This window comes from Ovis aries, chromosome 23, assembly GCF_016772045.2.
Source record: "Ovis aries strain OAR_USU_Benz2616 breed Rambouillet chromosome 23, ARS-UI_Ramb_v3.0, whole genome shotgun sequence".
Classification (NCBI taxonomy): domain Eukaryota; kingdom Metazoa; phylum Chordata; class Mammalia; order Artiodactyla; family Bovidae; genus Ovis; species Ovis aries.
Window position 1 is genome coordinate 32,996,658 of NC_056076.1, and position 27,619 is coordinate 33,024,276.

Consider the following 27,619-nt stretch of genomic DNA (forward strand, 5'->3'; position numbering starts at 1 on the left):
CTCAACAAACAAAAGTCCAAGACCAGATGGCTTCACAGGTGAATTCTACCAAAGGTTTAGAGAAGAGTTAACGCCTATCTTTCTGAAGCTACTCCAAAAATTGCAAAGGAAGGAACGCTCCCAAATTCATTCTATGAGGCCATTCTCACCCTGATACCAAAACCAGACAAAGATACCAAAAATAAATAAATAAATTTATAGACCAATATGACTAATGAACATAGACGCAAAAATCTTCAACAAATCAGTAACAATCTGAAACCAACAAAACATTGAAAGGATCATACACCGCAATCAAGTGGGATTTATTCCAGGGATGCAAGGATTTTTCGATATTCCCAAATCAGTATGATATATACCACACTCACAAATCGAAGAACAAAAATCATATGAACATCTCAAAAAAAGGCAATGCATCAAGTAAATATGGTTAAATGGATAAAATGGTGTTCTATTTTCATATCCTTTCTCTTCCCCTGTGGGTCTGGTCTCCAATAAAGCACTATCAACATTATATTCTATAATGATCTCCTATGACTTGAAATAACAATTTCAGGTGAGATTTCTTTCTTCAATAGTTTTATCAAAGATTCAAATAAAGCCTTACATAAGCACTTTATAAATGGTATTTTTGGCATTTATTACAACCTTTCAGTAAATAAACAATATGTCATAAAAATGTTTTAGGTTATAAAATTTGTTTTAAAAGTCACAAAAAAGTACGTTGAAACTGCTTCTCAAGCTTTACTTCACATTCAAATCCTGCCTTTTAATGCAGATTCTCATTCAGGTGAGGCCTGAGATCTCACATGTTAACAGTCCCCTCAGTGATGCTGATGGTCCCAAATCACATTCCGAATATCAAAGTCTTAGAGGCAATGTGCCTGCAATGCGGGAGACCTGGGCTGGATCCCCAGGGTGTGAAGATCCCCTGGAGGAGGGCATGGCAACCCACTCTAGTGTTCTTGCCTGGAGAATTCCCATGGACAGAGGAGCCTGGTGGGCTACAGTCCATGGGGTCACAAAGATTGAGCGACTGAGCACAGAGGCATTGTCAAAATTTCTGCTCCAATGAAGCCATTGAAGTTAACAATGCTGGAAGACTCCTGCAAACTAAAATACTCTGGATTCTAACGTCAACCTTTTAGAAAGGAAAAACTGAACACTGTTAGTATCTCCTCCCAGAAGTAAAGAATTCTTGTGTTTACTAAAACCTGCTTTGTTAAACCAAATTTAAGCTCCCCTTCCCCAAAGTATTTCTCAGTCCTTCCACTGCGACAGCCAGCTCCTCATCTTCCAGTCTCTGGGAGCTGGGGGCCCTGTCTTTCTGTTCCTCTCCTGTTCCTTTCACACCAGCCTCCACCTCAGCCTCACTGTCTCACATTGGCCTTCCCCAGACCAAAAAAGTCCACACCAAAAAAGCAGCCTTCCCTAGGAACACTGCAACGTGCCCCCTTGCCCCTGCCCAGCAGCCTCTGTCCATCATGCAGCAAACTCCTGCCACGGTCCCCCAGCTGTCCGGCCCTCACCAGCTCTGTCTCATTTCTCAGCTCCGCACCCCTGCAAGCCCTCCACCCCTTCACTGCTGTCTCCTCCTCTCAGCCTCTGTATTTTCTCTCCTCTCCTCTTCACACCCGACGCCAACCCTGAAAACGATCCCGCTTTTTCCAGGGTGCCTCTCTGTGACCTGCGCCCACAGCGCATCCACAGCAAGAAACCAGGATTCCCAGTGTTTTCCATGGCTCCAGCAAACTTGGTTATGAAGCACACACACACGTGCAAAACTATTCTTCCCATCAACGTCTGTGACAGAAGTTTCATTCCCAGCAGGTGAAGAATCCAACAGCTGGAGGGTAAAGAGACTTTTGGCAAGAAATTAACATGCTGTCCTGACTTGTGAGATGCTGGACGGGAGAGGTAAATGAGCCTGGGAGGAATTCCTTGAAACGCTATGCAGGTGCAAAACAACTTCGATCCTGTGCCTGCTGTAATCACCTTAATGCCATTCGCCGCCACAGGTTTTCCTCCCGTCCAGAGAGCTCCCACACCTGCACCCCCTCGCATACCCTTGCTCAGGGATGTCTACGGGACCAGGGGTTACAGCTCAGGGCCAGAAACCACCTGTGAACTCTGATGAGACGGCATGAGTGTGCGTGGAAACACTGAGCGTGGGGACAGCATGGGAAAGTCTGGGGCCCTGTGTAAAGCAGCCGCAGTCCAGCAGAGCCTGGCAGGTGTCCGGGACACGTCTGGAGCGCCTGGCCTGCCACTCAGCACAGGGCCTGGCGTCTCTGGCCCAGTGCACTCTCAGAAAGCTCTGGTTTTTCTGCCTTCATTTTCCAGTGTGTTGGCTAAGTGCTCTATAACTTGTTTCTCTAAACCTTCAGGTCTAAGATGAGGAGGAAGGAAGAAAAAGGGTTATCACCAAGTAGTTTTTGATTCCCCTCCTTTTTTCAACCTATGCTGCTTCTGTTGAATTTAAGCTATTTCTATAAATTTTACTTTCTACCACTCTTAGTTTCCTTCAGAAGTGTCTATCTTTCACACGTGTATGTTGTGTAACCCCAGCTAGATTCACAACTTCCTGAGGATAGAAACCATGCCTTATTATTACAACTAGTACTAAGTCATTTTAGTCATGCCCGACTCTGTGCGACCCCACAGACAGCAGCCCACCAGGCTCCCCCATCCCTGGGATTCTCCAGGTAAGAACGCTGGAGTGGGCTGCCATTTCCTTCTCCAATGCATGAAAGTGAACAGTGAAAGGGAAGTCACTCAGTCGTGTCTGACCCTCAGTGACCCCATGGACTGCAGCTTTCCAGGCTCCTCCATCCATGGGATTTTCCAGGCAAGAGTACTGGAGTGGGGTGCCATTGCCTTCTCCAATGCCTTATTTCCCCCATATAATTTCATGTATTTTATCACCAACATGCACTGCCCCACAGGCACTGTACCCAGGAATTTTTATGAGAAGCATGGTCCCTGCTCCCAACTGCTTATAGATGTTCCCACAATGCCTCAGTGCACAGGTATGCTCAACATACAACTGACTCCCTGAAAAATTCCTGTAACCCTAAATGCCATTAGGGCACTGTATCTTAAAATTAAAATTACATGTACATATATATATGTATATATCTATATGGATAAAAGGACAAGCATTTCAAGAAAAATCTGTGTGCCCCAGGATGAGAATTGGCAACATATATTAACACGGATCCTTCTAACAAATCATTCCACGTCCAGCCATATGCACAGATAATATTTTTCACAAGTCCGTCATGTACAAAGATGTTCATTAAGCCCTGCTAGGGGTCTGAAGGAAACAGAACTCACCTAAAGAGTTACTGGTAATGAACAAGTACATCCTCTACTTACATAAACATTATGCTAAACAGTTAAAATGATTACTTACATGTATTAACATGGGTAGACTTCAAAAATGAAAAACTAAGTGGAAAATATAATCTGCAAAGGATCCTTATTATATACATTTAAAAACACAGACATATATGTTGTCTATAGAGAGAAATAAAGGTGTAAATGTGGTTGGAAAAGATATGCCAATCTGAGGGCAGCGGGATGGGAACAAGGGAAACAGGCACTGCATCGGAACACAAAGGGGATCTTAACTGTAACCGCAATGTCTTATTTCTCTAAAAATATCTGGAGTGAACATGGCAAATGGTAACATCTGTTAATCCTGGGTATGAAGGACACCTATTTTTTTATAATATGCTGTACTTTTTATATATTCAAAATATTTGATAATATAAAAAATGATATCATACCCCCACTCAAATCATTAAGAGCGTTGATGTCTCTCCATTGTTAAAATGACTAAAGAAAACCAGGAAAACAGATGAGAGGGAAGAGATCACTAACATAGTTGCCAATTACTAGCTATTCCGGTCTTAATGACAAAGACCCATACTGCCACTGGACCATGCATCAGAGAACGTTTGCATCTCATGTTCGCTAGGTCTCTTCTGAGCTGGCAAATAGCACTCCCGGGCCACTCCCTGCACTGTGCACCCACCACGGAGTCACTGGCTGGGTGCTCTGCCCACCGTGCTCCACGAACGCAGGCTCTCTGCAGGAGGAGGTGAGTGTTCTCCTGTGCTAGCTAATCAATGCTAATCCTGTCATCAAGGGAGAGAAAGTGAGTTTCTGTTATAATGGACTTAGTGTGCAAGTTGTTTTAGAAGCTACAATTAGCCATGCCTTTAGCACTTCTAGAAAGTGGGTGGGCTCATTCTGAAGCAATGATCATTTTCACTGACAGCATTAGGAATCTAAGAAGCCATAAATTATGAAAGGACATATCTAAATCTAAGTCTCAAAAGGAAATAATTGTACACATTTCCCACTAAGAATGTAACAATCCCTCAGGTCCCCCACTTATTTTCTTGAATTTGATTCATTTCACTACTGTATCTAATGAGAAATTCAACTAATATATGAGCTTCATTTTAAACTCTCACTGTAGAATGAGACAACTCACAATTGTAGAATGTACAACCCACAATTCCTTTTTGTAACTGCTATAAACATAATCAGAAATTTAGACTGCAGCCCAGAAAACTATGGTACCACCCTCTCAAACTGATGCCTGCAATTGTTTACACATGTACAAGCAAACAAAACTCAACCACTTTCTACTCACCTAAATCTCTAGATTACCCAAGATTAGAGGGAGAAAAATAGACGACCTTCACCTACCAAACACTCCAGCCAGTGGGCTCTTTTCCTGTGTTTACTGAGAGAAGGGCAGTAATTGTGCCCAAACATGTTTGTGCCTGTTGCCTTTATTAACTGCAATTATCGAATTCATTGTTTACTGTGTAAACAGATGAAACAAGACTCTAAAAAGTGTTATATATGAAAAATAATCATATGCTTTGAAAAAGCATATGACTGACAAAGGCATATGACTCTGAAAGCTCCTTTAGGATTAGATTAAAAGCTCCTCAGATTGCTCTGCCAATGACTTCGCCCTCTAGCTCCTCTCTAAAGACCCTGGTGTTCAAAATCACAGGAATGCTTTATAGGTGAGGCTCATGCAGGGAACCCAATTGAGAATCCGTCAGCAAACTCAGAAAAGGCAAGGCCTTGGCCTGACATCAAAAATCAGAACACAGTGTCTACTAGATATTCTTTCAGTATATAATCCCTTGCAATAACTGATTTTCTTAAATTTTATGTATTTATTTGGCTGCATCGGGTGGGTCTCAGTTGTGGCACGTGGGACCCAAGTTCCCTGACCAGGGATCAAACCCATGCTCCCTACATTGCAAAGTGGATTTTTAACCAGTGGACCACTAGGGAAGTCCCTAACTGACTTTTTAAATAATCACTAGTGATTCATCAAGGTCCATAAGAGGCCCCTCCAATACACTAATTTAGCTCCTTCAATTCCTTTTCTGATGTTCAGTACAACATACATTTCTTTCCCAAGACAGTTAAACATTTGCTATAACATTTCCCAATTGATGACAAATTGATGAAGAAATTGTTACATTACTTAATCCTTCCAATGTGTTCCTCTTTCTGTATTCCTTGTCTCTCTCTGAATGGCAGCAACATCAAGTCAGTGACCTGGAATATCTAAAATTCCTCCCCCAACAAGAAAAATCAAATGAAAACCAAACAGTCCTGTTGATTCTACTTCCTTAAACCTTTCTCGTGGATTCCCAGTGCCCTCAGAGCCCGGGCGTGTGTTGTAACAACTGCCGTGGGGCTTCTTTGGCTCCAAGTTAACTGTGTACACTGCACTCCGCATTAGCTTTGTGAAACAAAAGCCTTACGTCACTCCTCTGCTCAAAAACCCCCAATGGCTCCACCAAAGGGCAAGATTAACAACCCATGGCACAGAACACACACCCATCTGCTTCACTAGCAACAACCTCCATCATCGCGTCTCATGCATGCTCTCTGTGCAGCCAGGGAGGAGCACACCCAGAGTCAGAGGCTGCCCCACCTGCCCGAGTGCCCCCATGCCACCTGCCTACTCATCCCCAGGACACTTCCTCTGACACTCTTCCAACTCCCAGAGCCCTGGGTTCAAGACCTGGCTCTGAAGTGAGTGGTCCTGAAAAACGATTTAATTCTGCCAAGTCTCGGTTTCCTCACCTGTAAAATGGAAGGAAATGGCAGTTCCCATCTCACAGGGTCATAGGGATGACTGAGTGAGAACACGCGGCAAGTTCCTGGCACATGGTGAGTCCTCATCAAGGTCTGGGATGCTTATCATTATGGACTCAACTGTGCTGCCCTCCACCTGCCTCTAATTCACATGCTGAAGCCCTAACGTCCTGTGTGACTGGACTTGGAGACTGGGCTTTTAGGAAGTTGTTAAGGTTAACTGAGGTCAGAAGTGAAAGGGGCTTCTCTTGTGGCTCAGCTGGTAGAGAATGCAATGTGGGAGACCTGGGTTCGATCCCTGGGTTGGAAAGATTCCCCTGGAGAAAGGCAAGGCTACCCACTTCAGTATTCCAGCCTGGAGAATTCCCATGGACTGTCTAGTCCATGGGGTTGCAACATCCTGTGTGACTGGACTTGGAGACTGGGCTTTTAGGAAGTTATTAAGGTTAACCGAGGTCAGAAGGATGGGTGTCAAATCTAGAGGGACTGATGACCTTATAAGAAGAGGAAGAGGTTCCTCTCTCCTCTTTCACTCTCCACTTGTATTCAGAGAAAAGGCCACACAAGGACACGGTGAGAAGGAGGCCACGTGCAAGCCAGGAATAAAGGCTCTCATCCGAATCTGACCATGCTGACACTCCACTCCTGGACTTCCAGCCTCCAGAACTGTGAGAAAGTAAGTTTCTGTCGTTTGGGCCCCTAATCAGTGGTGTTTTGTTAGGCAGCCCTAGCTGCCTTGTTTCCCTCCTCATTCTGAGACTCCATTTAAATTAGATGCTGTGTGACCTTTCTCGCTAGATCAGTACTTCTTTGAAAGCACAGAAAGGGTCTCTTCCTCCTAGAACCTAACACGGTAATCTGAACACAGTAGGTAATCAATAAATCTGTAATTTATAAATGAAAATAACAAGAGTTCGAGTTTAAGCAAACATTACCCTTTCAGGTGGTGCCAGTGGTAAAGAACTCGGCTGCCAATGCAGGAGACATAAGAGACGCAGGTTTGATCCCTGGGTAGGGAAGACTCCCTGGAGGAGGGCATGAAAACCCAGTCCAGTACTCTTGCCTGGAGAATCCCACGGACAGAGGATCCTGGTGGGCTACAGTCCATGGGGTCACAAAGAATTGGACACAACTCAAGTGACTTAGCACGCACACACCCTTCCAGAGAGCTGCGGGATTGTTAGAGCTAAACGTCACTGCCAGACTTGCATTTGACTGTTCAGAGACATGAATGTACAGAAACTGCTGCTTTGTTAGGTCCATTTTTACTGATCCCCAAGTTGAGACCCTACCTACAAAGAGGTCTCCATATGTAGCCTAAAGAATGAAAAAAGATAAAATGTCTTCTCTCTTGACCTGATTTCAGGCACCTGTCTCCCACAGGTGCACATCCATGCAAAATGCCACAGCCCTGTATGAGCTCCCTGAAGCACAGAGTTCCCAACAGTAACGCTGACACCAAGTTCACTTCACCACCATCATACCTTAATTCTGTATTTTACTTAATACAGAACTGCATTTTAATGAATAATACCTTAATTCTCTATTTTAAAAGGGATTGTATCCAGTGTCTAAGTGGTAAATGGAGAATACTAAGTGTTACAATAACCAATGAACACTACACAGAATGTCCAACATACGTAAGCTTTAAAACAAGTGAGAGATAACATCTCGTGGTCTTATAATCTTCCCAGGGAGACGGTTAATCTGAGACCAGCCAATGCTACTTCCCAATACCCCAGACAAGTCTTCTATCACATGGGATCTGCACACTTGAAGTATGGGGGAATGCATGACATGGACATAGGACTCCCAGTAAAACTCATGTTTGGAAGCAAGGTCTGTTCCTGCAATACTTACTGATTGAGCACCTACCACATGCCAGACATTAGGCAAGGTGCTGGGGATACAACAGTGAACAAATTAGACAATGCTCTTCATCTTAAGGAGTATAGTCTAGTGGAGGAAAGTATTACATTAGGGAAAGCAAGCAATACCCCTTGACACAGCAGTTCAGGATCCCCAGAAGGACCCTGGATGCTGAAACATGCAAAAAGACCTTAATGATAAATGGGAAAAATTATGATTGACCTCTGACCTTTAAATTTCTTTTATCAAAACATTAAACCCACCAGAAATATCATACTCGATGGTGAAAAACTTAAAGCGTTTCCTCTAAGATCAGGCACAAGACAAGGGAGCCCACTCTTACCACTTCTATTCAACACAGTACTGGAAGGCACTCTGCTGATATTTGGGAAAGCTACACCTCAGATAAAAGACAGGCGTAAGAGACTACAACAAGCAACTATATGCCAATAAAATGGACAACCTGGAAGGAATGGACAATTCTTAGAAAGGTACAATCTTCCAGGGCTATGCCAAGAAGAAACAGAAAATATGAACAGACCAATCACAAGTACTGAAACTGAAACTGTGATTTAAAAACACCCAAAAAACAGAAGTCCAGGACCAGATAGCTTCACAAGCAAATTCTATCAAACATTTAGAGAAAGTTAATACCTATCCTTCTGAAACCATTCCAAAAATTGCAGAGGAAGGAATACTACCAAACTCATTCTATGAAGCCACCAAATGCCAAAACCAAAGACACCACAAAAAAGAAAATTACAGACTAGTATCACGATGAACATAGATGAAAATACCCTCAAAAAAAAAATGCTAGCAATCCGAATCCAACAATACATTAAAAAGATCAAATACTATGATCAAGTACTATTTATCCCAGGAAGCCAAGGATTTTTCAATACTGGCAAAACAATCATGGTTTGAAAATATACATGTACTCCAATGTTCACTGAAACACTGTTTGCAATAACCAAGACATAGAAACAACCTAAATGTCCATCGACAGATAAATGGATAAAGAATATTTGGTACATATATATAATGGACTATTAGTCACAAAAAAGAATAAAATAATGCATTTGCAGCAAATTGGAAAACCTGTAAATTATCATACTAAGTGAATATGCAGATATTCATATATCATACTAAGATTATATGCAGAATCTTAAAAAATAGTACAGTGAACTTATGGTTACCAGGGAGGAAGGGGAGGGGGAGGGATAGATCAGGAGTTTGTGATTAACATGAACACATTAGTACATTTACACACTACTCTATTTAAAGTATCAATAGATAACCAACAAGGACCTACTGCAGAGCACAGAGAACTCTGCTCAGTGCTCTGTAATAATCTACATGGGGAAAGAATCTGAAAAAGAGCAGGTACACGAATATGTATAACTGAATCACTTTGCTGTACCCCTGAAACTAATCCAACACTGTTAATCAACTACACTCCAATAAAGAATAAAAGTTTTAAGGACTTTTAAATGGCAAAAGACATGAGACTGCTCCAAAGAAGATATACAAATGGTCAATAGTCACATGAAAAGATACTCAACATCACTCATCATTAGGAAAATAAAAATCAAACCCACAATGAGATAACACTAAAAAAAAAAAAGAAAATAATAAGTGTCGGTAAGGATGTGGAGAAATTAGAACACTTGTGCACGGTTGATGAGAATACAAAATGGTATCACAATTATGGAAAACAGTATGGCAATTCCTCAAAAAATTACAAATAGAATTATCACGCATGTGGGCTGTGCTTAGTCAACTCAGCTGCATCCAACTCTTTGCAACCCCACTGACTGTAACCCACCAGGCTCCTCTATCCATGGGGATTCTCCAGGCAAGAATACTGGAGTGGGTTGCCATGCCCTCCTCTAGGGGATCTTCCCAACCCAGGGACTGAACCCAGGTCTCCCACTGCAGGCGGATTCTTTACTGTCTGAGCCACCAGGGAAGCATGATCCAATAATTCCACTCTGGGTATATTCCTCCCAAAGTTGAAGATGGATCTCAAAGACACACCTGTATATTTGTGTTCATAGCAGCATTATTCGCAATAGCTAAAACATGGAAGCAACCCAAATGTCCTTTGATGGAGAGATAAATGAATAAACGAAATGTGATACACACGCACTATGGATATCATTCTGCCTTAAAAGGGGACGAAATTCTAACGATGAAACTTAAAGACATGCTAAGTGAATAAGCCAGTCACAGACAGACAAATACTATATGTATTTACACATATTAGTACTATACATATAGTACATATATAGTACTATATGTATTTTAAAGTATAGTTATAAAATATAAGATTCCATTTATATGAGGTCCTATGAGTCATCAAATCCAAAAAGACAGGATGACTGCCAGGGACTGAGAGGAGGAAGAAATGAAGAGTTGTTGTTTACCAGAAACAGAATTTCAGTTTGGAAAGATAAAGTTCTGGAGATGGATGGTGGTGACAGCTGCATAATGACGTAATTGGACTTAATGCCACTGAAGTGTACTCTAAAAATGGTTACAATGGCAATTATATCCCTCTGTATGTTTCACAATTTAGAGAAGTTTAAACTTTCTTACTATCAGTTATACATGTATAGGAAAATTAAAAACAGTAAAATTTATTTACTTAGTAGCTTGTAATTGAAACCATTAGAAACACTGAGCATTAAAGAGTTTTACTTCTCAGTAACTATCAGGAGTCTTTGAACAGCACATGCTTTCTCTTTGTCATAGAACTCAAGATGCAGAGTGAGCATTTTTGCTGCTATGCCTTGGTGAATCATCATACTTCTCACCAAGTTTAGGTCTGCTTCCAACATTGTAGCCTTTGTGCTTTCAAGGTTGTGAAAGTGCTTCTGATTCCTTTAATGTGAAGGGATTCCTTTTTCTCTGATGCACTTTTATCTTTGTTTGGTCAAATCTCTCTTTCAAATGGCCAATTTTGTAAAATGGCACATGGGTTTATCAGTACGAGACAAGGAGGCAACAACAATATACTCTGGGGTCTGTGGGAACTAAGAGGTGTGCAGTGATCAATGACAAGCAGACTCTGCAAGAAGTGATGTGATTGGCCACTGATCATGATATGTATTTGTTACATCTATGGGGATTTGTGGGCTAAAGAAGTAGCAGCTTGTGTATGGTTAGTCACAGTTTATACACTGATGGAACTGAAATGTGAACCATGTTATTGGGGGACTGGTTATTTAACTAATAACCTCCAGGAACTGAAATGCATGCAGTTTAGAACCAAGCAAAGCAAGTGCTATCTGTGTATAATCATAAATTGAGGTAAGATGCCCAGAGGAAAGAAACATGATTCTCTGAGAATCTTCAAGAATTTGAAAGTGGTCAGAGTAAGGGAAGAGCACAGACATGCAACATAAGGCTACAGAATGACATGACTGATAAAGCGCCGATGTTTTAAGTCAAGGTTAATCTAGATTCTTAAGCTTGTTGAAACCAAAATCACTGTCAACTTAAAAGCTACTTTACTCTTCCATTTTTATATAAACCATCATATGAAGGGGCTTCCCTGGAGGTTCAGACGGTAAAGAATCTGCCTGCCATGCTGGAAACCCAGGTTTGATTCCTGGGTTGGGAAGATCCCCTGGAGGAGGGAATGGCAACCCACTCCAGTATTCTTACCTGGAGAATCCCATGAACAGAGAAGCCTGGTGCGCTATAGTCCATGGGATCACCAAGACTCTGACACGACTGAACAACTAACACTTCCACTTCATCATATGAAAAGAGGAGCTATGAACCTATTCTGCAGCATGAGCTTCCTTGGCTTTGTACAGCCCCAGCCTACAAGGAACACAATGAAATTATTTTGAAATATAAGGAAACAAACCAGATAAAGCAGTAAATGGTCTAGGGGCAAGCCAAACAGAACCAAGGCACACTGCAGAGAAGCTGTTAGAAACTTTGGTCCTGATCCTGAGAGCAGGAGGAGGTTATTTTTCATTTCCTGGGACTGCTACAATAAGTTATCACAAACTTGGTGGCTTAAAACAGTAGAGATTTTTCCTCTCGCTCAGTTCTGGAGGCCAGCAGTCCAGAATTTCCCTGGGCTAAGATCAGGACGTGGACAGGGCTGGGCTGCTCCCTCTACAGGCTCTCCAGAGAAGCCATGCCTGGACCTCTCCAGCTTCCAGGGACTGCCCGCATTCTTGGGCTGTGGCTTCAATCACTGCCATCTTCAAGGCTGATGTCTTCAAACCTCTCTGCTCTGTTTTCATAACAGTCTTCCCTGCTGCGTGTATAAAATCTTACTTTGCCTCCCTCTTACAAGAATATGTGTGATTACATCCTCACTCCGGGAGGATTGGCTATCCACCCAGATAATCCAGGATCATCTTCCCATCTCAAAATCTTTAACTTAATCATGTCTGTAAAGATCCTTTTTTTTTTTTTTTTTGCCATCTAAGGTAACACCAGCAGCTTAGTGGTAAAGAATCCACCTGCTGACATAGGATATATGAGTTCAATCCCGGGGTTGGGAAGATCCCTGGAAAAGGAAATGGCAACCTACTCCAGTATTCCTGCCAGGGAAATCCCATGGACAGAGGAGTCTGGTGGGCTACAGTCTATGGGGTCACAGAGTTAGACATGACTTAGCAACTGAACAGCAAAGGCAGCAAGATAACACACTATGGTTCCAAGGATTAAGATACAGGTATCTTTTGGAGGACCACTTTTCAGCCTACCACTGAGGTCATGAAAGTGTTCTCAGCAGAGGCAATAAGATGTGAAAGATCATTGGGGGCTGGGGAGGAGGGACAGAGAGGGTAAGAGGAAACCAGCTGGGCTCTGCAACTGCCCAAGGAGATGTGGTCTGGATAATGTGGCGGTGGAGAGAAGTGAATGGACTCAAGGGGTACTCAGGGAGGAAAACTGGCAAATGCAGAAGATGAGAGAGGTGCCAAGAGGACATTTGAGACTTCTGGAGTCTGTAACCTTGTTTCAAGTGGGGCCACCCACTGAGCTCGGGGACGGCAGAAGAGCAGAAGTACAGGAGACCCTGAGACTGCAAGACTTGCTGGGCGATGCCAAGCTGCACAGCAAGAGTTCTTTTCAGAGGAAGTAGGGAAACCAGCATACACTCTGGGATTGGGGCCAGATGTCCCACTCAGTCTTTTAAACTTGGGTTAAGACTTCACTCAGCAGAGGCAATAAGACATGAAAGATCATTGGGGGCTGGGGAGGAGGGACTGTGTCAGGAGCCAAGTGACAGTGATAATACTTATCTGCATGGCTGTGGAGAGCACTGGGATTAAGGGTAAAATGTGCCCGTCAAAGCGTGCATTAACGGTAAGCATTGATCCCCAACTTGATTACCACTCACTGCTGCTCTTCACCTGCCCAGTAATGCAAGCAAAGACTGAGTCTGCTGTCTGATTACCAGACTGTGATACCTCTTACTTTATTCCAATTTCTCTCTAGCTTTACTAATTCATATTCATTTATTGCTAAAGCCTGATGCTCATTTAGAGTTACTGATCTACTCTGAAAATAACTCTCTAGGCTAAATAAAGTCAATTTTTTCCTACAGTTTTTCTAATTGTGTCATTAATGTGTATCAAACATCTCCCTAACTCATCGGCATTTAGTTCCTTCTCTATCTTAAATCATAAAGACAGACAATCAAATCAATTATTTCCATTAGGATGGGATGGGGAGGAAAGTGGGAGGGGGGTTCAGGATGGGGAACACATGTACACTCACGGCATATTCAAGTCAATGTATGGCAAAACCAATACAATATCATAAAGTAAAATAAATAATTAATTTTTTAAAAAAAGAAAGAAACAAAAAAGATCTCCATTAATAGCAGACGGCACCAGTGTCGATAAGCAACTTAAACAGAGGTCATCCAAACCACACGTTATCAACTAGCTAAAAAGTCTTTCCAACAACCCTTCAAAGCTTATTTTTTAAGTAAACAAAATTGATAATGTTTTCATTAATTTTCTCATCTTTAAATTAACATAGGCTCTCCTTTATTATCTGTGGCAGTAATCCACAAACTGCATGAACACTCTGAGAATTAAGTACACTCAGCTATCTATACAAGCAATTCAAACATTAAATTATCTTAATCACCTAGAAATTCTAGATATCTCTATTTTTCAGTTGAAAAGGCATTTCAAAGTGTAACTATAGAGATGTACTCTTTGTAATAAACTTTTAGTAAATTAGTGCTCAGTAAACAACTCTGAACTTCATAAGAAAGTTTTTTTCTCTCACCAAAACACTTATTTTCCTTTAGTTTTCAGTAGACCATAAGGCAGAAAGAGCTTCCCTGGTGGCTCAGGTGGTAAAGAATCTGCCTGCAATGTAGGGAACCTGAGTTCAATCCCTAGGTCAGGAAGATCTCCAGGAGAAGGGAATGACTACCCACACCAGTATTCTTGCCTGGAGAATCCCATGGACAGAGGGGGCTGGTGGGCTACAGTCCATGGGGTCACAAAGAGCTGGACACAACTAAGCAGTTAACACTTCCACTTTCTTTTCATAGGGCAGGAAAATTTCATTTGGATTTGGTTCATTATTTACAAGCTTCTTTAACTATAAACTTAGACTTGAACAGAATAGATCCTTGATGAGGTTTCGTTTCAAGGTAAAACTCAGTCTTCTATCAAGAGAAAAGCTCACAATTTCAACTTAGCCTCAACCATCCTCTCTCTTGCTGCAGTTAATGGGATTGCAAAGAATCAGACAGGACTGGGCGACTGAACAACAACTGTCTCTCATAAGCCCATCTCTGATCCAATACTACCACACAAGGGACACAAAAAAACCATTCTGTCATTTCTTGCCATTTTTACACTGATAATCTCTCCAGAACAAAAATCCGGAGGAATTTCACCACAGCAGTTTCCAACCCTTGGCTAAACTTTTTAGACAGCTGTTTCCTCTCACCCATGGCCCTTCCCTCCTCCTTTCCCCATGGTATTTCAAGAGGAGTAATTTCAGCTCAATCTGTAATTTTAATAATTCAAGGGAATGAGTGTCTCACCAATCATCAACACAGAAGTAACAAAAAACTTGTGAAAGCCCATGGTTGAGAGCTAAAGAAAACAGCATTCCAGCTATAAACTCATAACTGTTCTTTTCTAGGCAATTGAGTTGCTACAAACCTTGGTGTTGGCCAGGAGATGGCCAATTTCTCCAACAATTGCAGGCTTACAATAGCCAACCCCATTTCGCCTTGGATAGTTCAAGTGTCATATGTCAGACCAGGATGCAACTGATGGGTTCAACGTATTTTAGACCCCAATAAAGTTAAGGGGATTGTGGCATCCAGTCCCATCACTTCATGGGAAATAGATGGGGAAAAAATGAAGACAGTGACAGACTTTATTTTCTTGGACTCCAAAATCACTGCCAACAGTGACCACAGCCACGAAATTAAAAGACTCTTGCTCCTTGGAAGAAAAGCTATGACAAACCCAGACAGCATATTAAAAAGCAGAGACATCATTTTGCCAACAAATGCTCATATAGGCAAAGCTACAGTTTCTCCATTAGTCATGTTTGGATGTGTGAGTTGGACCATAAAGAAAACTGAGCACCAAAGAATTGATGCTTTTGAATTGCAGTGCTGGAGAAGACTCTTGAGAGTACCCTGGACAGCAGGAGATCAAACAAGTCAATCTTAAAGGAAATCAATCCTGAATATTCACTGGAAGGACTGATGCTGAAGCTCCAATACTTTGGCCATCTGATGCAAAGAGTTGACTCATTGGAAAAGACCCTGATGCTGGGAAAGACTGAAGGCGGGAGGAGAAGGGGACATAACAGAGGATGAGATGGTTGAATGGCATCACCGACTCAATGGACATGTGCGTGCTAAGTCATTTCAGTCCTGTCCGACTCTGCGTGACCCTATGACTGCCAGACTCCTCTGTCCGTGGGATTCTCCAGGCAAGAATACTGGAGTGGGTTGCCATGCCCTACTCCAGGGCAGCTTCCTGACCCAGGAATTGAACCAGGGTCTTCTGCACTGCAGGCGGATTCTTTACTGTCTGAGCCACCAGGGAAGCCCTGGAATATTGGAGTGGGTTACCGTGCCCTCCTTCCAGGGGATCTCCTCAACCCAGGGATCGAACCTGCATCTCTTATCTCTCCCGCACTGGCAGGTGAGCTCTTTACTGATAGCGCCACCTGGGAAGCCCTCAATGGACATGACTTTGAGCAAATTTCAAGAGATGGTGAAGGACAGGGAAGCCTGGTGTGCAGCAGCTTATGGGGTGGCAGAGAGTCAGACATGACTGAGCAACTGAATAACGACAAAAGTTAAGGGTGAGCCCGACTGACAAGACACAAAGATATTCCACTCTTCTTTGCTCCAGAGATGAGCTGACAATACATAACTAGAGATTTTGCAATTCACTATTCCAGACAAGGGAAGGGCATACAAGCAGCATTTGAGGCCTGAACAGTGACTGGTTATCCTGGAAGCAGTCCCCCCAAATGCCACGCAGTGTGGATTTCCACTTAAACCAATTGCTTCCCAAGACCCGAGTTTCTGTCATTTAGTAAATTCAACTTGGATTTGGATATAAAAAGTCATGTTTCCTCCTTTTCTGTCCAGTTAGAATAGTACTAACATTTTTTACTTATGATAGAGATGAAGTGATACAAACATTTGAAAATCTGTTTATCCAGTGAGCGATTTACATCATGGAAGTAAAACCTGAGGGAGGGTTGCTATAGTAATGAGGCAAGAGAGTGAATTCAGAAGCAAAAGGCGCCCGTCTAGACGATCAGAGGCCAAAGTGGGAACAACAGCAAATAATGCTTACTAAGCATGGGAACCCAGAGAGACACATCACCCTCAGAAACTTTGCACTAGAAAAGCCCCACCCAGGAGTACAATGATGCAATCAAGCAGGTAAAGAACAGGTTGAGCGCACATGTACCATGGGATACAGGTAATGGCATGGCTGAGGGTGGGTCCACGGAAAGTTCTGGGAGTCGGGGTATGGAGGTGCCCTACCTGAAATTAAACTGTGTATATGTGTATGCGTGGTGGTGGTGGTGTGGTTCCTGCTAGCTGCTTTCAGAAAATCGACACGACACTTTCTGCCGTATCTCCTTCCATTCTAGAGGAATCACTTTTGTGGTCCCCTTGACTTTCTAACTTTGGGGCAATTGCATCCTGATTTCTGAGGATCTGACCCCTTTTGTGTGAGAGTAACCTACTGGGCAAAAAGCTTGCTCACCTCTTCAATCTTGGCCTTTCGATTAGATTTTTAATACAATCATACTTCTTAGGAGATAGTTTGGACTATATAGTTATGGACTATTTTATACCCTGAGATTCACAATTAGGAAGACCCAAGTGGGACACTCGGGAGAGGAGGCCTTTGAAATCATCTGAGGCTGGAAAGACACGGGTCCTGCAGGCTGGCTCTGCAATGAGAAAGAAGATGGGAAGGGGCCCCAGGGGTCCACCCTCCACTTGGAAGGGGACAAAAGAACCTGTGCTGACATCCCTTCCTGGAGGTGTCTGGGCCCTGGAAGAAGCCGTGTGTGAGCTGGAAAAGCCGGGGTTTAGAAGCAGCAGCCAGTGGGGCCATCCCTGGAGGAGGCCTACCCTGCACTTTGCCTCGCACCAGGTCACAGACTCACTGGGGGCACTGCCCCCTCCAGCACAAGCGCTGTCCAGTGGCCCTGCCAGCTAGGGCTTGCCTCCCCTTGCTTCTGATCCCAGCAGCCCTGGGATCCCAGCTGTAGAGACGAACCTTGTCTTGAGCTCCACACCCGCAAGCCCAGTACCTCTTAATGGAGGTCCTTGGGAAACCTGTGGGGGCCGTTTTGGGGCGACACAACAACTGTAGCAGAATGCGCCCAGGACCTGGCCATCCTCAATGTGCCAGAGTCCTGAGTATCACACCCCACGTCCTGCACAACCCCCGAACGTGTGGAAATTCACATGCATGACACAGTTTTCCATTGTTTAGTTCTAGAATCCACTTCCCTGGACACAGAAGCACAAGACCATTCTCTCCGTGTTTAAATATACCCTTTGTCAAAATGTCTTCACAATTTTAGAAAACTATGCCACCAACAGCAACACCGCTTGTGGCATTTGAGCTGACAACACACCACAGCTACGCCAGCCCGCGTTTGCAAAAGTCACATGCCAGAATTTCACAGGGACATTGAAAACTCCTTTAAATATAGTTAAAGCCAAATTATTAAAGAACCATGAAAATCCAGATATTTCATTATTTAATTAAGGATTTTCATGAATAAGCTTCATTTTTGCCATCCACTATTAAGGATCTATAGCATGTTGAAATCTGTATCATTAGAATTGCACACAGAAATTATTTATTTGGGGTTTCTTATTTTTCTGTCTTACTCTGACACTACCTTTGGGAGGAGCGTTATACATCTCCTGCCCCAGCTTTGCTATAAACTTTTTTCCAACTCATCCTCTAAGCTGAGAAATCTATTACAGGCTTTGGTCTCCAGAGGAATTGGTTTGGCGCGGGATTTAAAGATGGGAGTTTGTTTTGTGAGACCCTCTGTCAGCACACATCCTATGTCCTAATACAGGGAATTATGTTGACATAACCCTGACATAGGCTCATTACAAAAATGCCATGCTTCCTTATTTTCTCCATGTCAACAGCCTGTGGCTTGTTGTGGCATATTATCTTACTTCAATTAAGGCTTTCTCTGCTTTCTCTTAACGTACACAGAACAGTGTGGTCTGTTACCTCTTTTGCGTCAAGTGCACCTAAGCTCTCGTTTTTCTGCTATGGAATGGCTTCAGATTGTCTCTCAAATCCAAATTTATTCATTATACACAGGTGCAAGCACGTAATGACTTTATCTTCTGATGAAGGTGTGCTGAGCATTTATGGTTTGAAATACGTGTAATTTTCTATTATGAATTTCTTATTCTCCTTTATGATACTATTTGGGCATTGTGCTGACTTTTAGACAGTGTACGTGTCACGGGTCATTTTTTTCTTAGGTCATTTCATCTATCGATTTCATTTTAGGATCGTGGAAGGAGAATTACAAAACATCTGTTACAAAAACAGGGTGTTAGATTTGAGAGAGTTGCGAGCCACCTGTCTGGAAAGCTTCTCCTCCCAGCCTCCAAGTTTTTCCAGAGACCAGTTCATCCAGAAATTCAGGACAGGGACTGTGGAGTCAGGAAGCTAGATTGTCACCTTCTCATGCCAAAGAGGCAAGTGACGCCAGCACGTCATGCAGCCCCCACCTGGGGCAGCCTAGAGCACCGGGGGTGGCTGATGGGAGACGTGAAAGGTGGGTCTGCCTGCCAGAGGCAACAAGGAGCAGAAGATAGCTCAGCCCAGGAGCTACCTGCCCAGGTTGGATGCAGTTGAGACCCATGGCCACTTTAGAAGCAGAAGACTTCATCAGAGCCTCCACTTCTCCTTTGATGGCGCCTGTCAAGACCAGGACAGGCTGGCTGGCAGCCCTGCTCCACACTGCCCCTCACCAAGCACTGGGCAGCCTGGATGCACCAAAGGGAAGAGGCTGAAGGGCCAGACAGGAGCCCTGCTACCTACGTATGAAACGCAGAGCACCAGTTCAGGGCTGCTCAGAGCCTCTCCACAGGGTCTGGATGTGCCCACTACACATCAGGATGCAGCAGGGGTTGGAGGAAGCAAGGCTCCTAACAGGCAGTGCCCCTGGGCTGAACGTGCAGATAAAGGGCAATGACAAGTCTGCAGCAACCTCAGGAAGGGTGGCCTCAGGCACACCTGACGAGACGTCTACCCATCTCAGCCCTCGCACCCAGACAGGCAGCCATGTCAACAGCGACCTCACATCACAGAGCTGGATGAAGGGATGGAGGAGCAACCAAGGGGCCATAGCACCTCCTCCTGGGAACCTGAGTTGTGTCATGTATAACAAGTCAGAACCAGTCAGATGACGCAAAATTCTCCAGCACAGCTAAGGAGGAAGGGACCAAGGAAGGGGCAGGAGGGAGGCAGAGAAGCAGACGGGCCAGATCAGAGCACATCCATCCTAGGACAAGACCTGGGACCTCACCCCGAGGCCAGCTGGGAGCCACAGGACATCTGAAACCGGGGTGACACACTCCCTGTGGACAGACCTCTCTGGTGGTTTACTGGGTTGCCTGTGGGTGCTGGAGTGTGCATTGCAGACTTTGGAGTGGGGAGTTCACCCCAAAGTGACAGAAGCCACATGGAAGCCAACTTCTCATAGTATAAGGGTTATTACAAAAACAGGATAGTGTGGTGCAGTGGTTAAAAACACAGGCTCTGCAGCCGGACACCCTAGGGTCAAACCCAGCTCACCCACTTACTGTGAGGCCTTGGGCAGCTCAGCCAGTATCACTGGGCACCACGCACCCCGCCCGCCCCAAGAGGGAGGTGACAAGAGCACCCTGCACAGGACTATGGGGAAAATAAAGTGAGGATGAACACACGGGGAGTGTGTGACCTAGCACAGAGACAGTACCACCTAGTATTTACCAATAATTTATGATTCTTATGTATTTATTTTGATGTATCTTAGGAAAAGGCACCTAAACCAGCAATTTCCCAGACATTCCAGCTTTGAGTAAGACTGCTAAAGTGACTGTGCAGCAGATTGACAGGTATTCAGTGAGCCACGCCTGCTTGAAGCAGGCACCTGTTTCTCACCTTTGAGCCCAGCACACAGTAGACCTTCTCAAAGGGCTTTCTCTGTCTTAACAGACTGACCGTTTTCCTGTAAGACAAGAGTAACTCCCTGTTGTGTATCGAGTTTTCATGTTCTGAAATTCTTGAGCAAGAAGGAAGAGATGGAGAAAGCAACCTTAGCTAGAGGGAAAAGGGTAGAGTTGGCCAACCAGCAAGCATCTCTACATACGAAGAAGAGTCCAGTCCTGTCTTCAAATCAGACATCAGAAATCACTACACAATCGAGACAGCAATTAACAAACAGCCTTCTAGGACGTATGTTTGTAACTATGCACGGTGACAAATGTTAACTGGACTCACTGTGGCGACTGCTGCACAACACATATAAATAGTACATCATTGTGTTAACACCTGAAACGAGGGTGCTGCGTGTCAACTATACCTCAAAGAACAGGCATGCAAAGTCTCCTGTCCAGAAAGTGGGATGCACTTCCCCAAATCATAAGGCTTAAAGTAAGGACTAGATCCCCAGGTCCACCCCCAAAAGATCTATTCAATCCCAGATTAGACCTATGTTACCAGCCGGACAGCATACTGTGAACTTGTGAGACAGAGGAAGCAATGGAAAAAGTCTAAGAGAGGAGTTCCTCCCTGGGCACCCCAACCTCTTTCACGGGGCAAAACTGGCACTAAGCAAGGTTTTGAAATAACAGCCATCTGCTCTCTGAGCTTCCCTTATCTTCTCTCTTCTCCGAGAGTCCTTCTCAGCCAATTCCCTCTTCATATTCCCTCTGCTGTCACTGGGTAAGGAGGAGGGCAACCCTGGCAGAGGAGCTGTTACTGTTCAGTCGCTCAGTCGTGTCCAACTCTTTGTGACCCCATGGACTGCAGCATACCAGGCTTCCCTGTCCTTCACTCTCTCCTGGAGCTTCCTCAAACTCACGTCCACTGAGTTGGTAATGCCATCTCTGTCGTCCCCTTTTCCTCCTGCCCTCAATCTTTCACAGAATCATGGTCTTTTCCAATGAGCTGGCTCTCTGCATCAGGTGGCCAAAGTATTGGAGCTTCAGCATCAGTCCTTCCAATGAATATTCAGGGTTGATTTCCTTTAGGTCTGACTGGTTTGATCTCCAGAGGAGACTGGGGTGTAAAAAGTGGGATGTAGAAGAGTCTGTGCAGGGACTTCCCTGGTGGTCCAGTGGTAAAGACTCTGTGCTCCCACGCAGGAGGCCCAGGTTCAGTCCCGGCTCAGAGAACTTGATCCCACATGCCACAACTAAGACCCGGCACAGCCTAATAGATAAACGTTTTTGCTCTTTTTTAAGAGTCTGTGCAAAAGGTCTAACCCCTGAAGCACAATGATGTGTTTGGGGGGTCCACAGGGGGTTTCGTATAACTAGAGGAAGAGAAAGCCTCATGCCACCCCCACCCCCACTGTAGAGGTGGTCACTTTTTCCTAATAATTTCCTGCAAACTTGCCCGTTATTCTACAGGCAACTGCATTTTTAAAAAACATCCCAATTAAGCCATGTGAATATTTAATTAGAATCTTTTCAGACAGTGCAATAGTTGGGAGGAGAAAAAAAATCCCCCAGCCTTTGCATATACACACCGCTGAGCTGAGAAGGGTGGAAAAGGGCAGCGACTGAGCCTCCTCCCTCCCACTAGTTGCCCACACCATTTCTGCTTCCTGTTGCTTCTCCTTTTTTGCATCTCTGCACCTACGGACTCTCCGGAGCCTCTGGCAGCCAGGCACAGGCACCTAGCTCTGGGAGCAGCCAGATCATGTGGAGCCCACAGGCAACCTGCAGGCTCCCCTTGGAGTCCAGAGCATCCAACACACCGCTGGGCACATGAAAGGCTCGGACACATATGGGTTCAGGTCTCTTACAGCAGCCTTTCAAGTTTTTCCAGGAAGAACAGTGGTTTGTACCACTGTTTGTACATCAAACTTTCTGTAAGGATCCAGAAAGTAACTACCTTAAGCTTTGTGGGCTGTAGGCTCTGTATAGCTATTCATTTCTTCATGAAGAAGATACTTTGTTGTTGTTCACATAATACTTTGTTGTTGCTTAATCACTCAGTCCTGTCCCACTCTCTGCAACTTCGCCAGGCTCCTCTGTCCATGGGATTTCCCAGGCAAGAATACTGGAGTGGGTTGCCATTTCCTCCTTGAGGGGTTCTTTCCCAACCAGGGATCAAACCCATGTCCCCTGCAGCTCCTGGACTGGTAGGCAGATTCTTTACCACTGAACCACCAAAGAAGATACTGGGTTGGCCAAAAAGTTCGTTTGGGAAGTGAGTCTAGCTGTATCCTAAAATAAGTTTATTTACTGGGCTTCCCTGGTGGCTTGGTGGTAAAGAATCCACCTGCCAACATAGGAGACACAGGTTCAGTCCCTGATCCAGAGAGATCCCACATGCATATGGAGCAACTCAGCCCGTGCCCACAACCACTGAGCCTGTGCTCTAGCACCCGGGAGCTGCAGCTGCTGAGCCCACGTGCCGCAGTTACTGAAACCTGCGTCCCCTAGAGCCTGTGCCCTGAAGCAAGGGACGTCACTGCAATGAAAGTCCCGCAGACCTGCAGCTAGAGAGTAGGCCCCACTCACCACAGCCGGGAGAAAGCCCGTGTAGCAACACAGACCCAGCACAGCCAAAAATTTAAAAAAACAACAACAACTTTATTTACAAAACCAGTCAACCCCATTTGGCCCATAGAGTCTAGTCTGAAATCTCGAATTATACTGAGCCATCTCTACAGTGAGACTGGCTCTATAATCAACCTGCTCACAAACAAGGCCACATGTAATAGTTTGATTGTATATGCCATAAAATGTGTTAACACAATTTAGGACCTGTACATTCATTTTAAACATGAGTTTTTGTTGCTTTTTGTTTTTAATACATTTTTGCCATTTTTATACTTTAAGACAGAAAAAAGAAAAATATCACAATTCGTTATACCGACTATGCACTAATTCTCTATCAAGCCCTTATTTATGCATATTTATCATCAGTGATCATTCATTCTATTATATGCTTTTTGTTTGACCTGACAATGACCAAACAGGACTTTTTAATAATATCTACAGCCAGAAAGTGGCAGTCGTGTTGGCAGGGGTAAATAGTGCAGATGTCTTAGGGTCAGAAAGAATGCCGGGAATTAAAGCAAGAGATGGAAATGGTGGTCTCAAGGGGCAGAGGGACAGTAAGTGCCAGGCCTGTGAAATAAGAACCGCAAAGCTCGTCAGCTCAGGAGCTCCAAATGTCCGCTGTCCTCCTTGGAGTCAGAGTTTCACCTCTCCTAGTCTGCCGATTACAAAAGTAACATCTCAAGCCCCAAAGAGAAAGATGGTGACATCAGGACCCTGAGACTCAAGCAGCCGGGTGTTAATTACAGATGTGCAGGCCACACGGTGGTGGGTGAGGGGCATGGAGAGCATGAGTTAACTGAACACCCTGAAAGGCAACACTGACTCACAGGAAACGTGGACCAAGCAGCAGATCTGAGAAGAAGACAAGTGTGGAAAACCCATCCGACGTGACAACCTAATAACACTGATCAGCTGCCAGGTCTCACCCCCCTTCTCCAGATGCCAACTCACATCTCTCTCCTAGAGTTCCATGTCCACCCACCTCCACTCGTGTTCTCCTCCTCCCCCACCCCTCCCCCAACTCCTTCTCTTTCAACCTGCTCACTTCTATCCCATCATGGCTCTCAGCCTCAGTTCCCCTGTAAGATTTTCCTTCAAGCTGGGTTACACATTGCTTCTCTCTAGTCCTACAGGCCACAACAGCCATGGCTACATCTCCAGATTCTCCCCACCAGCCAAGCTTACCTGCAACTCAACACCTAAAAATCTAGAGCCTGCCTCATGCACATAGCCACAGTCTCTTGTCATAAGTCTGACGTCCTAAAGGTCTGAGTGTGCATCACACACATGAACATCAGTTAAAAGTGTGTGTGTGTAGGAAGGGGAGTGAGCACTGCTGGATTACAGCACTGAGCCCTCAGATCAACACAAAGAATGTGATTATGGAGGATCAGGATCACACACTTACAAAGGTATATATTGTTGGGCTTAAATCAGCACCAATCTGTCTCAGCCTCTGCAAAAACATCTCCAAGCACATGATGGGGGCTCAGCATCAACAACTGGGCAGCTTGTTATATTATTACTATAGTTACAATAGAAGTGACAGCTCCATTTTGAAATTCCAGCTATGGAGTCTTACGTCTCAAGAGAAAGCCTCTACTGTGTATGTGCATGATGCCAAGTTGCTTCAGTCACGTCCAACTTTTTGCTATGGACTGTAGCCCACCAGGCTCCTCTGTCCATGGGATTCTCCACGCAAGAAGATTGGAGTGGGCTGCCATGCCCTCCTCCAGGGGATCTTCCCAACCCAAGGATCGAACCCGTGTTTCCTGTGTCTCCGGCACTGGCAGGCAGATTCTCTACCACTGAGCCACCTGGGAAGCCCACATTCCTATCTGTATAATATCTAAATTATACAACCCCAGCTTTCCCTAATTCAGAATGACCTTCATGATAGTGTTTCTATGAAGTAATCATTTCTCATTAGGCAGCTGCTGGTGAAACTATCATCCTAGTAATGTGGCAAGAGAAAGTGACCTTCTTGCCTTAATTTTCCTACAGTGTTACTGTTACACTAGACACAAATGTTTCTATTGTTAAACCGTAATGATAAAATTCTAGAATGTTTACTGGAAAGGGAAGGGCGGTGACAGAAGAATCCTAAGGAATGAGATAATCAAGTTGTTCTCTCTTCAGCAAATAAACTGAGTTTGAGGTGTTCCTCAAAGAGTATGAAACCACTGCTGGGTTTTCCAGCAGCCCGTTCAACCCTGGAAAGGGAAGAGAAGTGTCCCAATGGACAGTAGGACCTAAGTTTTTGAAATGCATTATGTGAGGCCTTCCCTGGTGGCTCAGCGGTAATAATCCTAGTACAATGCAGGTGACGTGGGTTCGATCCCTGGGTTGGGAAGATCCTCTGGAAAATGAAATGGCACACCCCTCCAGTTTTCTTGCTGAGGCAGTCCCACGGGCAAAGGAGCCCACCAGCTATAGCCCGGGGGTAGCAAAGAGGCAGACGCGACTGCGCATGTGCACAGTCCAGGCCAACTTTAAAGAGAAAGGCTACCTGCGTTCGGGACGTTCTGTCTTCTACTCAAACCACGCCATCAAGTAGAAAGTACAATAATAGTGGAGAAAGCATCAAGTTCAAAAGTTAGTCAGTGTTTGATGGCTTACATGGTGCCAGCTACCGTGGATTCTAATACTAACCACCCATTAAAATGCGCGACTCCCACTTTACAGGCAAGTAAGCCAACTGAGAAATCAAAGTCAGCAGCTACGAAAGTAGCGAAACTAGGGCAGCCCTGGCTGCCGGGAAGCTGATAGGATGACGCTACTACTATCCACCCCTAAAAGAGTTTAAGCTGCTGGCAAACAAGGTCACGGGGCAAATTACAAAATATAATCAGTCAGATGGGACAGTAAAGAATGGTTTAATGAAAAGAGCCCTGGATTGAGAACCACGGCACCTATGTCCTGGCCCATGCTAAACACTGAGAAGCTGAGTGCCTCATAACTGAGAACACTGAGGACGAAATACACCTCACTCCTTTGTCGTCACTAGAGTAGCTCAAATATAAGGAACTGTGCTTGGCAGAGAAGAGATACCACAACATCGTGTTCCTTTATCCTTGGTTCCCATTTCAAAACACAAGCAGACAGCCACAGCTCCTAACTATGCAGTGGAAATCCTGCCTGGACACCTCCTCCCCTCACCCCCAACACTCGCAGAGAAACGCCTTCCTTAGCACTCATAACTCACCCTCTAGTAATGATGCATAGAGGCTTCCCAGGCGGCTCGGCAGTAAAGAATCCACCTGCTAATGCAGGAAACGTAGGAGACAGAGTTTCCGTCCCTGCCCTGGGAGGAAGAGATACCCTGGAGGAGGAAATGGCAACCCACCCCACTATCCCTGCCTGGGAAACCCCAAGGACAGAGAAGCCTGGCAGGCTACAGTCCATAGGGCCGTGAGGCAAAGAGAGTTATTTCATGCTTTCAGTATCTGGGAACCGTGAGACAGGAATTTAAGTACATTAAAGCAATTGGAACGGGTGGAGAGATCATTAAAGTAACAGAACATTTCCAAGCAAGAAGCAATACCATATCTTGATCAACAACCAAAGAAAACTAACTTGACTCTATAAGACTTTCTCCATCCCCTCTCATACAACATAAATTAGTATGTCTTTTTGGAAAAGTCAAAGCACAGTAAATAAAATTTTTCATTAAATACATTCTCAGATGGCTTGGAGGGAAAAAAAAAAAAACCTGCATGAGAGATTGAGAGACAAGTAAGTCTTTTAAATCTATCCTCTGGAAATCCCTGATGAAACTCTGGGTTGAAATCAGATTTGTATGCTTTAAAAATAAAGTGTTCTGAATAGAGCTAAGAAGTTTCCATTTGCGGGGTTTTTTTTTTTTTTCTTCAAAACTGATTTAAAAGTAAAATGTCTTAGTGAAAAAGTTTTTATTTGTGAAATACTCGCTTTGCCATTACGCTTGCGGACGCTCCCAACGGTGAAAACCACCATTCTTTTATGTCTGAAAACTACAGGCGCCTGCATCCCACAGGCTGAGCTCTCCTCTCATTTGCTTACAGGCAGTGGCGCTCAATCACAGCTGCATAGGAGTTCCCTAAAACCTACCAAACACCGGCCCTAAAGACCGGCAGCAATTGGCCCTTAAAACACTGACAGGGGAGCTGCCAATCAACATCCTTGAGTCCTGACACTAAAAGGGCAAATCACAAACTTGCTTCCTAAACCAGAAAGCAGGTTCTTCTGCTCCGCGAGGAAACTGAAGGCTCCTCCCACACACACGAGAAAGCTACGAGGTTT

At 44.4% G+C, this 27,619-nt stretch overlaps 1 protein-coding gene across 1 annotated transcript in view; it reads right to left on the reverse strand.

Annotated features, from left to right (window-relative positions):
• Positions 1-27,619, reverse strand: part of TTC39C (tetratricopeptide repeat domain 39C) — a 103,169-nt gene that overhangs the window by 74,646 nt on the left and 904 nt on the right. The gene's annotated exons all lie outside the window — the stretch shown is intronic.